The sequence below is a fragment of the Hylobates moloch genome, unplaced genomic scaffold (genome assembly GCF_009828535.3).
Source record: "Hylobates moloch isolate HMO894 unplaced genomic scaffold, HMol_V3 SCAFFOLD_2, whole genome shotgun sequence".
In the NCBI taxonomy this organism is placed as follows: domain Eukaryota; kingdom Metazoa; phylum Chordata; class Mammalia; order Primates; family Hylobatidae; genus Hylobates; species Hylobates moloch.
In genome coordinates this window covers 70,674,762-70,692,387 of record NW_026652277.1, presented here as the reverse complement: position 1 = coordinate 70,692,387, position 17,626 = coordinate 70,674,762, and the positions used below count along the sequence as shown (strand labels likewise).

Here is a 17,626-nt window from a genome sequence, read left to right as displayed (position 1 = left end):
TGGAGGCCTTGAAGTGAATTTTGTGATTATATGAGAGGAATTAACTTGAATGGAAATGAAAGTTTCTATTTAATATTTTCAGATCTTGATCTATTAGAAAGAACAAAGAGTTAAAATGATAGTGCAAACCTTTTTCAAGGAAACCACTTAGTTTATTCCATGAAGGTATGCACTAAACATTTGAAATAGTTTTCAAAATATTTAACAAGGTTTGATTCTTCTGCTAAAACATCAGTGTTTCCTTAGTAGTCATGTTCTATGACAGTAAACATGTCTCTTATATGTTTGAGCTCAGGTATACAATTGAGAAAAATTAGGCCATGTCAACAATCAAAATTCAGACATGTGCATGTATTGCTAACAGTCTGTGGATAACCTGATAGCGAATAGACTGTCAAACAGTAAAGAAGAACTTCTGAGAAAAAAAATCAACATAGTAGAATAATACATATTGATGGGTAAACTTGATTCAGCCGCAAACCCTGAGTGTTGGTGGAGGAAGTTGCAGTTTTGAACCCTCTGCCTTTCAGTGGCTCAGCTGCTCATCCTGCAAAGAGAAAAAAAAAAACCTCTTTCAAAAACCTCTTTCAAAAACATCTCTACCTCTTTGAATGTGTCAACACACCATCTTTTCTCAAGCTGAGGTTCTTAGAAACTAGATATTGAGACAAAGATAGCATTTAACACTTATTTAGGGTGAGCAATCCCAGAAAATCCAGAATGAGGGAAGCAGGGAAGTAAAGCAGAGGAGGGGAAAGAAAATTGAAGTTGTTGTCTTATTGCGTTGACCTGAAGAGTCAGAAAAAACGTAGCTGGTTCCTCAGTGCCACCAAATATCTTCTGAATGTGTGAAATAATTTTCTGCATCTCAAAACAGTCTATGTGAGCGTTGAGCGTACCAACTTACAGGCTATCTTCTTCCTTTTTTTTCTTTCGTTGGTCAAGGGTCACCCAAAAGCACATTTACTCAACCATACTCTCAGGATGTGGCTTATGTTGGGAAAAGTATGACCTGGATGCTTAAGTTGGTGTGGTTCTTTCCATAATCTGTGTAACGGAACTTGGTCCTAAGCCACATTTTGACCTCTGAGGGAGCCTAAATATTAAAGAGATGGCCACTTAGGATTCTCTGTAAAACAAATTGGCTGAGCAAAACACAATACAATATCACTGCTGCTGTAGCTGGTCCAAAGCAATAATTAATATTAATCATAAATATCCTTTACTGCCAATTCTATATTTTAGTGGAGTGAACAAGACCTTCATCATGAGATATATGAGCACTTATTTAACTTGCACATGCTGTTGAAGTTGCCAATGAGTTATCACTGGACAGAAAAATACTAGAGGATACTGTAATGAACTCCTGTATTAAAAACATATCTCCCTTTCTCCATCATGTATTTGCAATCCCAACTTGTCATAGTAATCAGGGTTGATTACCTCAGCCGACAGAGAAATTATTCTTCTGCCACTTGGCACAAAGAGTCCAAACTAGCGAAGTGGCAAACACAGCCTCCAGTTTGGTAAAACTCTTATAGTGTACCTTCACAGAGGTGTTCGATTTTTAGAAAACATAGATTTTAAATACAGCAGAGCATAATTTGGCATAAATGGAAAGCAAAAACTCTACAAGTAGATGATGAGAGTGATATGGAGAAGGGTCCACCCTTATTCATCCCTTAATTCCTAGACTTATAGTTTCTCAATATGAGGAAAATACCATCCTGTACTGTTCATTTTGATACTACCTTAACCATTCAACGTGGTTTGTCCAAGCTGCAGATTTAGTTGAGCTAAGTCTTCAGTAGGTCCTTCCAATGTTCAGTTAGTCATCTGCATCTGTGTGAAGAGGTGCATGATATATTTGATATGATTCTATAAGTTTGAGCCCATTAATTCATTCCTGGGCTATAAATGTGTCCTTTAATTCAAGGTAATATTGTGTGTGGTACCATTTTGATAGAAGAAGTATGGATGCCATTGACTAAAGGCATTGGTAAAGTCATTGTGAACAGACAAGATATCCCAACTATTCAAGTTATGTAATATTTATTTTAAGAATAATTCAATGCTCCTTGTAAGTGAGAAATCATGAGGTTTCAACAAACTACCACCCAATGGATAGCTGGTCTTTCTGAAAGGTAGTGTAGTCTCAAAAGCTCAACATCAGTCTCTACTACTGGCAGATTGATAATGTCAGAAGCTAGTCCAGATATGGTGAGGGTCTATATTGTTGGTGACAATTATTGCTCCATCCCTATCCACTCTACCTGTGAGTCTGTGTTTACTCTAGGGTAAGCTGAAGGCCAAAGCTGGAAACACTCACATGTTGACAAATCCTGTCTATCCAGCTTTTGAAAGCCTTTTCTGCTTTGGAAGATCTCCAATTGGCATTATAAGTGAAACACGAAGATCTACATGTCCAGTTTCATGCGTTCAGTCACATAATTCTTGTCCAAATCCCAAGTCTCAGGCCTCCAAGTCAAATTATTCTTCATTTCTCAGGCATCACAGCATAGCCATATCTCAGTTTTCTTCTTCCTTCATAGCATAACCATAACTCAGCTTTCTTTTTCCTCCATGTTATATGGAAAATTACGTGTTCCCTAGCAGCTCTGTTCATGGTAAGTATTTCCCTCATATCTGTACTCAAGGTCAACTTGTGTAAGGACAGTAATGCAGCAGCTATTAATTCCAGCTCAGTCCCACGATTCATACCATGTCCCTGTGACGGTTCATATCCTTTCTTCTTCTATCAGTTAATTTTTGGGATTTTCCCATGAAGCTATATATGTGGCATTGTTGCTAAAGAGGTTGGAAATATGAAAGTATGGGACAATTACTCGTGATTATGAGGAAACTATTTACATATGTCTTCTGCAGCAGATCAGGCTAGTGTTTGACTGTAGCACTACCAACACGCAAGAGACTGTTGCTATGTTTGCTTATCCTTAAGCCTTTTGAAATTAGATGACATATGGCTACCCACAATCGTCGTCAATTAGTGTGTTATCAGGGGATCACCCTCCACATAGATACCAATAACTTTTTAGAGAAGAGAAAATAGTTCTTCTGAGATAGATATCGCCTCCTTTCAAGACCCAGGGTCTATGCTGCAACGTTCCTGACTCCAGATGCCATCATTATTTATCCTAGATACCGCTAGCAAGATTGAATCTATTTGGTCTTAAGATGCAGGTGATTTTTTTTTTTTTTTTTGAGACTGATTCTCGCTCTGTCGCCCAGGCTGGAGTGCAGTGGTGCGATCTTGGCCCACTGCAAGCTCCACCTCCTGGGTTCACGCCATTCTCCTGCCTCAGCCTCCCCAGTAGCTGGGACTGCAGGCGCCCGCCACCACACCCGGCCAATTTTTTGTACTTTTTAGTAGAGATGGGGTTTCACCATGTTAGCCAGGATGGTCTCGATCTCTTGACCTCGTGATCCGCCCACCTCAGCCTCCCAGAGTGCTGGGATTACAGGCATGAGCCACCGCGCCCGGCCTGGAGTCTGAATATTCTTAAGAGTAGTCTCTTAAAATGGTCCTCACTTGACACTGACAATATTTGAAGTCACGCAATAAACGAGGTTGAAGAGTACAATAGCATTTCAACTCTGTACCTTTTAGTGGCAGGAGATGCAAGGCGCAACTACTTGTCTTGGCCCTTAAGGAGGATAGCATAACATATCACAGACCACTGGCTTTCCAAGAAATTCACAGGACCTTGTTTTGTGTGTGTGAGATTTGTTTTTCTCTTATCCTCTGCCAGGTCTATGTCTTCCTATGACGTCTAGGAAATTTTCCACTTTCTGGTCAGGTCCACTTAATATTATTCATTAATATAGTAGGCCAGCACAATGTTCTGTTGAATAAGTTCAGGAGTACATAGGCACAGATAGCAGGACACTTAACATAGATTTTTTATACTATTTTTCTTGACCTGTAATTGCATATTGCTTTTGATTATTTCTAATAATGAGGACTGAATAAAAGACTTCTATACATAAACAGCTTCATACCAAGTACCAATGTTTGTATAGATCAGCTCTAATGACATAGATAATATGTTATAATATAGTAAAATGACTACAATTCGGGCTACTACCTGAATAAGTTTAGACGTTATTTATTAATTTTTCTATGTATTTTTTTTTCTTTTTCTTTTTTCCTTGAAGAAGCAAGATGAGAGAATTGAATGAGGATATTGTGGTGATCACAACCATGCATGCTCAAGTATTTGTTACTGTGAGTAGTCTTTGTATGCCTCTGGGGTTTCAGTATCACTTCGTTTTTTTCTGTGGAGAAGGAAAATATTATAGATATCATTGCTCCCATATCAAGAAAATGCCAAAGGCTCTTGACCTCCCAATACTTTGCCATTCACTTTAATATCATCCCAAGTAAATACAGGTAAAAACTTCAGTAAATGGGATGCCATGCATGTCAGGGATTTTTATCTTCACAATTAACACAAGCTTCACACCAAAATCGAGCCAGATGCTCGGTAGAAAACATATTTTCATTCATAGCTGAATGTTAATGTCCCGTAAGTAAAAAGTATATGCTGATTTACTTTGTCTTAACAGAGAATCTTTTTCCAAAATGGAGGAGATAGAAATGGAAAGGGTAAGCATGTTTAAAACTTTTGTAATTTTAAAAACACATTTGAAGCCAGAAGTTTTCTCACTAGTTTCTACAGAATCTCTTGAGATGCAGACTACTCCTCTGAGCCTATAGATGAAAGTGCTAGCAGGAGGAATAAACAAGACTCCAAGGTGTCCAAACACATTTCGAAATTGAGCAGTTTCAGTATACCTGCTTTAAACACACAGCATTCTTTTCATATTTTTCTAAAAGAAAGTTTAGGTTTTTTTGTTAATGTTTTTTAAGCCACTGATCTGATCCAACATTTTAGTGTTCACTTTGGGCAATGATAAGTTTACTGAAATCTAACTTTCAAAGTTTATACATCAGACAACTATAATATATCCGATATATTCATGTATTAAATAGTTTCTTTAAAAATACATAGTTTTCCACTGCTTTTAAAGTCAGTATCTTGGGAAAAAAAAACTAGTTTATTTAAGCCAATAGTCCTGAACTCTGGGGAAGTTATTAATCTTTCTTGTGTTTCAGGCAATATCGTATTAGTGAAGTGAAAGTTCTGGTGATGAGACTGCTATATTTTAGTAGATCTCATAGCTCATTTTCTCCTCTTGTGATTTGAAAAAGTGTGGAACAAAGTTTCACAGTATATAAAATCCTTATTCTATTTTCTAATAAAATTAATAATGTAGTTTATTTTTTCTGGAAAATATTTTTAAAGATAAATTATAAATTACAAATATGCAAATACATGTTTCATTATCTTATAGCCACTTACCTTGAAAATGACAGATGTAAATTTATGAAGAAGGCTATGGAAATAATGATTATTTTTATATGCTTCTCCATATATGGCACACATTTTCACAAGTCAGAGAAATATTCTTCCATCAAAAATGTGAATAAGGGTCTCTACGAACTAAGCAAAATGTGAATAATATTGAATACAAATCCGTAAGACTGACAGATCAGCTTAGAATTATGTGTCACTGAATTAGCAGTGGGACAAAAGAGAAAGTACATAATTCATACAGACAATGAAGCAAGTAACCAACTCCAAAGCTAAAGTAAAACTAAGTAGAATTGAAAGCTTTGCAGGAATAAAATTGCAATGGGCAGAAGAACAAATGGAATCTGACATTGTGACTTTCCATGGCCTAGATCTCTGTGACTGGAGATATCAAAAGATATATACAAAGTGTTAGTGAAAAAAAAAATAAGGTTGCTAAACTTGGAATTGCTGGAAAGCAAATAATACTGAAGCAAAATCAGTTAATATGGCTGGGTGCCACAGTGATTTGCCATTGTCTTTCAAAATACACTCTTTGTGGAAATGTTGAAAGGAAAAGTAACAGAGATGAGATTCAAACGTCACTTGAAGTTTTAGTTTTAACTTTGTGACAAATAGCCTCGCTATATAACCTCGGGTAAGTAACATGACTTCTTTGATTTTGGAGATTTTTTAATAAAATAAAGGTGTTGGCGCTTGTAATCCCAGCACTTTGGGAGGCCGAGGCGGGCGGATCACGAGGTCAGGAGATCGAGACCGAGGTGAAACCTCGTCTCTACTAAAAAATACAAAAAAATTAGCCGGGCGTGGTGGCGGGTGTCTATAGTCCCAGCTACTCGGAGAGGCTGAGGCAGGAGAATGGCGTGAACCCGGGAGGCGGAGCTTGCAGTGAGCCGAGATTGCGCCACTGCACTCCAGCCTGGGCGACAGAGCGAGACTCCGTCTCAAGAAAAAATAAATAAATAAAATAAAATAAAATAAAATAAAATAAAATAAAATAAAATAATAAAGGTGTTGGGAAGAATAATGGAGGTCTCTCATTTTTTTTTACATATTGCCTTTTAAAAAAATTAATATTTTAAGTAATTTAAGAAATAGGCTGCTAGGCATGATTCCAGGATCAACGATTTATTAAGAGTATTTTTAAAATTTTTCTCCGCCTCAGCATCCTTATTCATCAATTGTGGTTAATAAAAGTATCTATCTCTTATGATCATTATTAGAAAAATATGAAATAATGCATGACAAGTGTTTACTATACAGACTACTGGAAAAAGCATTCAATATATATTAGTACAGATTGATTTACCATGAAGCTAATACAACGTAAGCTTCAGGATCTTTATTTGCTAAGTTCTTCCCAACATCCTATAATTGATTTTGAATTAAAATGTTGAACTATTTAAAAACAAAAAAAATTCAATACATTGAATAAGCTTGAAAGCCTCACAAAACTAAAAAAAAAGTAGCGTTTATCTTTGCTTTTATTATATATTTTTAAATTAATAACTAGAACTGTTTAACATTTAAGAACATGTGTTTGTTCAATTTGACATATAAAATAATGTTTTAGGAAGTTTGATATAACTGGCAAGTAATAAAATTTATCATCTATAATAGAAATGATATAAAATAATATCTATATAACTATTGTTTCATTATAAAATTGACACTAATTACAAGGGTGTCATTATGTATTTTAAATAAAATTGACTGGGTGTGGTAGCTCACATCTGTAATCCCAGCACTTTGGGAGGCAAAGGCAGAAGGATTGCTGGAGGCCAGGAGTTAAGAGACCAGCCTGGGGAACACAGTGAGACTTGTCTCTACAAAAAAAAAAAAAAAATTAAATATTATCCAGGAATGGTGGTCTGCGCCTGTAGTCCCAGCTATTCAGAAGGCTGAGGATGGAGAATCTCTTGAGCCTACGAGTTCTAGGCTACAATGAGCTATGATGATGTCACCGCACTCAAGCCTAGGTGACAGAGCAAGACTCGTTTCCAAAAAAAAATTAATTTTAATTTTAAAAATTAATAAGTCAACTAAGTCAGCTAATCAGCATGACTATGTAAGTTCATTTTCTCTTTTCAGGCACTAGATTGTGGTTCCCACTCGGAAAATACAATACTACGGAGGATGGAATATTCATCTGTACTGGTCAGTGAAAGGGTCAAATTGTTCTAATTAGCTATGTTTTTTTTGAGGAGAAAGAAAAACATGTATACATCCACAGTTTAAGGCTAACAATTCCTTCTCTTACTCTCAAATTGGTGAGATGAAAATTAAAAGTAAGCTTCTTATGCTTTTACATTCCTCATCTGCTTCTACCTGAAACCTTTTAGAACAGATTTCTGAAAACTTATTTCACAGATAAATTAAAAATGGTATTGCACAGACAATGAAACCCAGTGGAAAATACAGAGTGAGGGCAAATCCAGGAGATATCCAAGTAAGGCAGAACTGCTAGGACACAGACACTGACAGGAATAGTTCTGAGTCCATACTTGCTATTGTTATAGGTACGCATGAAAAGAATTTCTTCTCCCTGAGCCTCGGATTTTTTAAGAAAAATCTGTACAAAGCTGATATTTCCTACTCTGACTATCTTACATAACATACAGTCAATATCACATGAGATGAAGACAAGTACTGTTTCACTTTCACATGTTTTACAAATAAAAGTTTAGTTAATTCCCATAGAGCAGTTTAAAACTTACATCTTGCTGGCCCTTATTCACAAGAGGGTTAGTTTCTCAAAATATCACTAAAAACCACTTTCTTCTTTCAAATTATCCCTATAACATGATCTGAAGACAGGACATCATAGATAATTTTATAAAGGCCAAATGTGTTAATACAAAGATAGAGAATAAGACAGTGGTTATGGTGGTAGAGGTGACAGAAAATGGAAATATATAGGTGAAAGTACGGAAAGTAGCAAATATGTAGGCTGGACAAGTCAGAGGGGGCTAATGTACAACATGAAGACTGTAGTTAATAATAGGCCGGGTGCGGTGGCTCACGCTTGTAATCCCAGCACTTTGGGAGGCCGAGGCGGGCGGATCACGAGGTCAGGAGATCGAGACCACGATGAAACCCCGTCTCTACTAAAAAAATACAAAAAAAATTAGCCGGGCGTGGTGGCGGGCGCCTGTAGTCCCAGCTACTCGGAGAGGCTGAGGCAGGAGAATGGCGTGAACCCGGGAGGCGGAGCTTGCAGTGAGCCGAGATTGTGCCACTGCACTCCAGCCTGGGTGACAGAGCGAGACTCCGTCTCAAAAAAAAAAAAAATAAAAAATAAAAATAATAATAATAATGTATTGGATTCCAAATTATTGCTAAATGAGTAGGCTATTGCTCTTCATTCCAGAGGAGTGGCGGTGAGGGGAATAATGGGTAATTACATAAGATGACAGATATGTTAACTTATTCTACTATAGCAGCCATTTGACTATATATATGGTATTGTATGACATTGTATACTTTAAATATACATAATAAAATTTATCAAAAATAATAAAATAAGATGAATTGATTGTAGATTCATTGTCTAAGATATTTGATAGTGGCTCTGCCATTTATTAGCTGTGCCATCTGTTATTTGAAATGTTTTTTTTCATTATTTTATCCATTAAACCAGGTTAATAATGGAGATAGATGTGTAGAATAGATTTCTAAATTTTAGAAAGTGCTTGTAATATGGTAAATGCTGCATAAGATTTTATGCTATTATTATGCAATACTATAATGCCAAATGTTATACTTAATACCCAGGGAACATTATACTAAGAATAGACATTTTACAAAAGAAAACATAAGCATCCAGAATTACACTATACAAACAAAATGTTTTCACTTTTTAATATCTTCTTTTTTGTTTACATCCTTGAGTGTTTTCACGGAATTGCAATTTAATATTTTGTAGTTGCTTTACAATTTAGCATTATATTATAAACCTTTATCATATTTTCTTCTAACATTCATATCTCTGTTTAATAGTTAAAACATTTCACGAAGAGTACGGCAATTAAATTATTTAATCATTGTATCATTGTTTGAGATATAGTTTATAGATGTAATGAAGTTACCATAGCATCAGAGGAAAAACACTCAGTTAATGTTAATCATTTACCAATTTTGTTATTGTTATCAAACATCATGCTTATTAAAAAATAAATAGATGTTATTTTATCTTTCTTCATATTGTCTTAATATACATTTTTAAGACCATGATTATCATATCAAAAATAACATTTTTAAGATGCTTGAAATATACCACCATATTGTTCTTTAAAACAGTATCATCCATTCAAGTGTCAAAGTAATATATGTAATATATGTGTATACATTTTCTATAACTCCCAGCATTAAGTTTATCAATAGTTTTAAATTTTGATAATTTAATACATAAAAAAGATGAAATATTTTTGTCATTTTATTATACATACCTTCAGAAAACACTAAAATTACTTACGAAAATAAATTAATAGTCTATTTCTTAGAGAAGTTTTCAAATAGGACTTGAATAGAAAATGAATAAAGTTCTATATACCCCCTACCTTGCATACAATGTCACTAAGTAACATTGGTGTAATTCATTCATTATAATAGCTGAATCAATATTGATGCATTATTATTAAGGAAATTTATGGAGTTTTCATTAGGGTTTACTCTCTCTGTTGTATAGTTCTGTGGGTTTTGCCAAAAACATAACGGCATGTATCCGTCAATGCAGTATAACACAGGATAGTTTCAGCAGCCTGGATATTGCCTGTGCTCTGCCTATACCTTAATCCCCTCTCCTGCCCAGCCCCTGCTAACTACTGATCTTTAACTGTCAGTATAATTTTACCTTTTCCAGAATGGCATGTAATTGGAATCATATAGTATGTAGGTTTTACAGATTGGCTTCTTTCATTGTAAGTTTGTTTTTTAATTAAAAAATGTGTCAAATCTTTTTATTGTCTCTGCCAATTGATATTATTTATTTATTTATTTTGAGATCTTGGAAACTTTTATTATTTCGTTAGTGTCACTTGTATAAATGGATTTTTAATTTTTTCTTTTTTCACTAATTATGAGGACATACATTTTTAACAGCATAACATTTTTAAAAGCTTTTTAGCACCTCTTATAGCTTCAAATTGCTAATTAGTTACTTAGACTTATAATGAAAATGCCATGTATGGTGCAATTTTTCTTTTAAATATATTTATTACTTTAGAATATCATAGTGTAAAATGTATACAGTATAAAAACATCAACAATAAAATTAAAATCACCTAGAGAACGGCATTAGAAATAATTCTGAATATATTCTTTCTTAATATTAAGAATTTTTTACATAATTAGGATAGTGGAATGTGTGTGTGTGGGTGTGTGTTTGTGGGCATGTGTGCATGTTTTAAATAAAAATGCTTTATGGATCTCTTGATTAGTTTGGGTTTTGGTGGTTTTTCCTCATACTTTTACATGTAATTTTCTCAATAACATTGAGTAAATACTTTAAAATTTAAGTGTATACCATAAAATTCACCCATTTTAAGTATATAATGAAATGACTTTTAGTAAATTCGCAGTCTTAAAGTCATCACTAACATTGAGTTTTAGAATATTGCGTAAACCAAAGTGCATGTTTACAATTAATTGTGCACTACTGCCCCTGCCCCAAGTGACTACTAATCCATTTCCTGTCTCTATAGATTTGTCTTTTCTGTACATTTCATATAAATCAAATTATACAATATGTGTTATTTCATGTCTGGCTTATGTCACTTGGCATCATGCCCCAGTTCCCTCTCCTTCAGCTCTTTACACTGGGATACTACTAAATATAGTAGTCTACATTTATTTTTTTCAGAACTGTCTAGCTTCTACGGTGACTACATGGCAAATAAATACAGGTGTGATACAGACTTTATCATACCAGTGCATCATTTCAGTCTGTAATCATGTCACTAAGCTCCACCATCTTTTCCCCCTCCCAGGATGTATTCATTTGGATTTACTCTGTCGGCCAGATTGTGTGTGGTGGAGGAGTTGGGGGTATAGCTTCAGAGATTTCTGCCTGGGCTTTTCCACTGTGATAATTTTTATTCACAGTCCAAGACTGAATGTGGGTTACACTATCTGCCAAGTGTATCAGTTCCACTTATACACTCAAATCTTGAAGAAATACCACTGGGTGCATCCACGGAGGTCATGTGCCTAAAGGCCATGCTTTTTATATTATACCACGGTGCCTCCCTGCTGTGCATCTAATAATGTTGGTAATGTAATAAACAAATACGAGCAACGTTATTAAATGAGGTCACTGGTGATCCCAAATCTTAGGCTTTCAAATCTTATTAGCTTTATTGTGAGCAGAAATTTAGCTCGTATGCTATTCTAACAGGGGCCAATTAGATGCTTTGGGTCTTCAGATATTGTTATCAGTTCATACTATCTGTCTCACTGCTTGCAGTGCCTGGATATTCTATGTTTCCCACTGCAAATTCACCTGCTTAAATGGCCGTAAGTCATTTTGGGGAAGATTAGAGAAATTATAAATATACTTGTAGTCAAGTTGCAAGGCCTTTCCTCCTGGGTATGCAGCCTCTTCTTTAGTCAAAGGTCCTTCACATAAAAAAGGTCTGGCCTTGGTTCTGAGCAAGAAATGAGGACTTTTCATTGGGATAACTGTTCTAATCTTTCTGCTCTCCTTTGCTCAACTTTTTCTGGTTATAAACGTTAAGAACTACCCTTGCTGGCTGCCCATGTCTTTTGCCCCCTACTGATACCATGCTCTCTTTACCATTTCCACAACTCACCATGTCAGCTCCCTTGAATGCCCTTCCATCACGCTGATAGTTAAGGTAAATACAGAGTCCTGAATTTTGATAATTTAGCACTGTCACTTCTGCCATGTGACTTCTATTACTTTAGAGCTATATTATCTCCATTGATATTATCAAAACAGGCTTTCTGACTGCTTTCCTTACCTAAGAATTAACTCATAGAGGAAAGTTGTTATTGAACTTGTTGGTGGTGTTGGTATTCCACAAAAGTGTCTTCTGGTAGCCTTGATGAATAGTGGGTCCTCTGGGCTACAAATGAAATAGAAATGTTATCCTCTGTGACTCTTCCAGCCTCACATTCTATATCCAACCCAGCATTTCTACTCATGTCAGCTATTTATTTATTACCCTACAACCTGCAGAGAAAACACATTCATTTATACGTCATTTAGTGTTGGCCATCACTTTCTCTATACCTCTAAGATCCACTCCAACAGTGAGCTTCCCAAACTTGTGGAGTCCTTCGCTGGGTACAAAATATGGAATCCCAAGAAAATGTCTCCAAATCAATGGCTCTTCTTGTTTACAATGTCTTATATTCTGGTCCAGGTAAGCAAACTCAATCTAAATCAATATTAGGAATACTCTCTTGCCTCCTGTGAACTTTTTAAATCTAATCATTACAACTGCTTTATCACATAATTCTTTTCTTCCCTTATCAGGATCAGCAAGTTCCAAATAACTCTCCTTTGAATTTAACCCTAGTGAAACTGGAGGCCAAGAGAGAAGATAGAGACAACTCATGAGTAGATGCCGTATTGTCTTGTTGAAGCAGCATCTTCCAGCCTAGGAGAAATTCTGGCTCCTATTAGGGATGGGTTGGCCACTTTCACAAGCTAGGAGAAATTAAAAGGCTTTGTGCAGCCAACATCATGTGAGGCACTCATCTAGTCTCATCCCATATTTCTGGGTCCCAGGTTTTAACAATAAGGCTCTGACCTTAGCATAATAACCTATTTCATTTGGAAATGTAAATGTTACCTGAGAGCTATAATTATCAGATGCCCAGGCTGCTTTTCAGCTGTGCAGACATACCCATTCCTAGAGACTAATGTCTCTTGTAAGTTACCAAAAAAGATTCCCTTTCATACGTAACCTCTAAACTGCTTGTTACCTCAGTTTTTCACTATTTCTCTGCAATGTGTCAATACAACTCAGTTGTAACTGGCTACCTCTGATATTACTATGGGCGTTGCTCGTCTCATATCTTTCAAATCTGAAATCATTGCACTTACCACTAGGACATTTTGCAGGTCTCCAACAATGAAATCTTTGATAACTGGAACAGCACCAGCTGGGGTTTTCTGACTTCCTGCCTGGTGTTTCAGACTACTACTGCAAACAGTTTTTTGTGAGGTTGCTCTGAGAAACATATACTAAGACAGAATTTGACACGCAATGAATTACTGAAGAAAATGAGAGTTAAGAATAAAGGTGAGGGAGATGAACAAGATGAGGAGATCTTTAGCCACAAATCTGCTGTAAAGAATAAGGAGAAAACAGAAAGTTTGAATAAGAAGTCTCAGTATGCAGTGCAACTTCAAGAAAGATTTGGCAAGGCCAATTGGGAGTCCTACAGCCAAAGTCACTCAGTGGATTAAGTCCCACATCTCAAGGAAATGGTCTTCATTAGAACCTCAAGAGTGCTCGTTCATCGGCTGAAGCATTGCCTAGGCATAAATGTGGTGGAATCCAGAGTGGTAGCAGATGGATCCATGTCAGACAATTATTAGGGCATCTCAGTGGTGCATTTCTGAGCCTGTCACAGAGGCTTTCAATGCACAATAATAATTTAGTGCAAAAATTAAGTATTCTCAAGTGCTGCCATTTACCATGTCTTTAGAAAACAAGATTAGCATATTGACCAAGGAGTATGTAGTAATTAAAGCAAAACAAATGAATCAGTAACTATGAACATACTCAACTCAGGTCAGATATCAAATAATCCTTTGTGATATTTATTCAAATTGTCGTGACTAATAAATCAATCTGGAAATTCATTTTATCCCTTAGAGATCTCTCATACTTTGTAGTGAAAATATTATTTTCCTTTAAGAAATATATAAACTGCTAGAATTAAAGGATGATATATATCTTTTGGTTTATAATCCATAGCAAATTGTGGTTAGCCCTAAACTGCTATGCCTCAGCTTTGAGAAACATTAAATTGTAGAGACCAATAGATATTATCCTCAATGACTTGTGTGACTCCTTCAGGTAGTTTATAAATAATTGAGGATGATAATTATCCTGCTGCTAACTCAGAGGCTGTTTCTTCATGGTTTTATTGAGAAATGATCACAATCATCATCATTATAATAAGAAGTCACATATTAACTAACGTTATACCACACATTAGATGCTTCAGTCTATTCACTTTATATCCACTCTGATTCATGTCTCACAATTCTCCACATTGCAGCCATCTTTTTAAATATTTAAACATGATTATGCCCCATTATACTTAAAATATTTTAATAGATCCCTAGTCTCTTAAGATGAAGACTAAAATTCTTGGTATTGCCTTCATGGTCTAATGTTGTGTGCTCCTGCTTATTTCTCCAGTTTTATTTCATTCCACTCTGCCCCCTCCTTTCCTTTTAATTATTCACACTGACCTTCTTTCTCTTCTTGTAATGCTCCATACAGCATTCTGCAACATGACCCATCTTCTCTGGTAGCTCCATTTAGAGCAGTAAGCAGAGTTGGTTTTTGGGAATCTATTTGTCACTGATCATCATTGTCTTATAAGGTACTAGGCTACTCTATTATCTGAACCTTTCCACAAATAATACATTTAGCCTATTTTACATAAAAAAGACTGAGTCTCAGCCGGGTGCGGTGGCTCACTCCTGTAATCCCAGCACTTTGGGAGGTCAAGATGGGTGGATCACCTGAGGTCAGGAGTTCAAGACCAGCCTGGCCAAAATGGTGACACCCTGTCTCTACTAAAAATACAAAAATTAGCCGGGCATGGTGGTGGGTGCCTGTAATCCCAGCTACTCAAGAGGCTGAGGCAAGAGAATCGCTTGAACTCGGGAGGCAGAGATTGCAGTGAGCTGAGACCGTGCCATTGCACTCCAGCCTGTCTGGCCTGGGCAACAAGAGCAAAACTCCCTCCTTCAAAAAAAAAAAAAAAAAAAAAAGGACTGAGTCTCATATTTCATTTATTGGGAGGCAATAATAATAATTTAAAAAATGGTATTCACAGGAGAAAATACAGTTTTGATCTCTGCTTCTCTTACTTCCTAATTGTGAAAACTAATCATTAATTTCCTAAACTACACTTTTGCTAAGGACCAAAGTTTACTGAGTTGTGAGGATAAAATAACATGCTTTATATTAATAAAATGTGTAAGTTATTCAGCGAGTTCAAGAAACTCCTGGTATCTAATTATTCAGGAAAGGATAGGCATTCAGTATGTGCATATTTATTTATTTATTTAGAGACAGAGTCTCAGTCTGTTGCCAAGGCTGGAGTGCAGTGTTGTGATTTTGGCTCACTGAAACCTCCGCCTCCCGGGTTCAAGTGATTCTCGTGTCTCAGCCTCCTGAGTAGCTGGGCTTACAGACATGCCCCCCCACACCTGGCTAATTTTTGTATTTTTAGTAGAAATGAGGTTTTGCCATGTTGGTCAGGCTGGCCTCGAAATTCTGGCCTCTTGTGATCTGCCTACATGGGCCTCCCAAAGTGCTGTGATTACAGAAGGGCGCCACAATGCCTGGCCCTGTATGTGCATATTTAAACGATCTAAATGTTTGATTCAAATGAATTCATGTGGAAATGGTCTATATGACTAACAGTTACTGTTCCAAAATTTATTTTAAAATTATTCTCTGTGTACCAATCCATCACATTTTAAAAGAAGTTATTTCTGTATAAACTATATTGTTGCACAACATTCTGAAGAAACTCAAATGCATTTCCTCTATGTCCTCTGAAATTCTGAAGATAAAACTACGGTATTTCAAATATCACCTAAATGTGGGGTATCTCTGAGAGTATCATCTTCTCTGGCTGCAGCTCTTGCCAGAAACTTTTGGCATTCCTGTTTGGTGAATGCCCTGTTAAGAAGAAGATTAAATCATCAGTATCACAATGTAATGTCTGATAATCTTATCTCCCCCTTAATGATGACATACTAGATTTTCTGAAAAGAAATCCATCACTCTACCAGACATAGATTATACATTTTGGATTTCCTTTGTGAAAAATGCAGCTCTCATGTTCTATTCAAAATTTCATTGGCTCAGTTGTCTGTTCAAGTGCGTGTTCTGCTAAGACTCTCAGAATTTTTACCTCTTTAGGGAAGATTAGCTCTTCCCCTTGAGATGCAGGTGGCCCTCCTCTTTGTCTGAGGACCACATAGTACATTGGTTTCTGATATCATTTTGTAAGAACCTAACTTTTCTCATTAAATCATATTAAATTAATGTTCTTCTACACATCTCATCTACTTTACACTTCCTAAAAGAAAAGCATATTAGTAGAAAACTGGGTTGTCAATTACAAATAATAAAAATTGGTGCTTTGTATGTGACTTTTTTTTTTCCTTTGGTCATATAAAGTACAGGAACATTTTAAGGCACAGGTGAAACATTTTAGTACCTAGAATGAGTTGGGCAGCATTCTGCTTTTATTTATGTGCATCTTGACTTCATCAGGAATAATAGGAATCTACAGAAAAAACAGAATCTTGCCCATTGATTTTAAAGCCTAGAATAAGCAGAGTTAATCCACTTTTCCTCCTATCAACACACACACAGACACACACACACACACACACACACACCATTTTAAAAAAATGTTTGCATTCCTCAACAACGTCCAGATGAGGGACCAGTTTATGTACTGCTGGCTCCCATTTGACTCTGACAGTCACTGACCTCATCTAGGTTTTAGGTTAAGTGCAGTGGATAGCTTTATTTGCCGGTATCATGGATGATTGCTCTAGGAATAAATAAAACAAGGAAATAAAGCCAGAATTCTGTGAGGACTGTCTACAGTTCACAGCATGTAGTCAACCGACCGATATAAACGTCTTTTCTCACATTTACCAACATTTTCTAGTGAGCAAATGACAAAGTAGAGATTTCCTCTTTCATCTGTATGAAACCAATATTTATATCATTAATATTTGATGCAGTCAAACGTTTTGATAAAGATGATGCCACCAGACAATTCTGAAGCAACTAAAATAATTAAATTCAGAAAGCTGTGTGATCCTATCTTTCTAATTCAAATTTTTGAGACTCAGAATAACTCCTTAAGCTTAAGTTTTTCTTCAAACCAAAGTAATAGCAATTTTAAAATTCTGACTCCTGAAACAATGTGTTAGGTGTTCTAATGGAACTCCTACACATCGTCTGGCTCTTGGAAAAATTATTATCCTC

The 17,626-nt window shown here is 36.0% G+C and overlaps 2 long non-coding RNA genes across 2 annotated transcripts in view; one reads left to right on the top strand and one right to left on the bottom strand.

Annotated features, from left to right (window-relative positions):
* Positions 1 to 280: 280 nt before the first annotated feature.
* Positions 281 to 7,283, bottom strand: LOC131381627 (uncharacterized). Its single transcript, XR_009210505.1, has 5 exons — positions 7,128 to 7,283; positions 5,385 to 5,525; positions 4,107 to 4,296; positions 3,622 to 3,863; positions 281 to 547 (listed from the first exon to the last, which is right to left on the bottom strand). It is a non-coding gene; the product is annotated as an uncharacterized LOC131381627 (long non-coding RNA).
* Positions 7,284 to 7,450: 167 nt separating this feature from the next.
* The window catches only part of LOC131381630 (uncharacterized), a 33,333-nt gene continuing 23,157 nt past the window's right edge, over positions 7,451 to 17,626 (top strand). The window contains exon 1 of the long non-coding RNA XR_009210508.1: positions 7,451 to 7,553. This is a non-coding gene — a long non-coding RNA (uncharacterized LOC131381630). The remainder of the gene's footprint in view (positions 7,554 to 17,626) is intronic.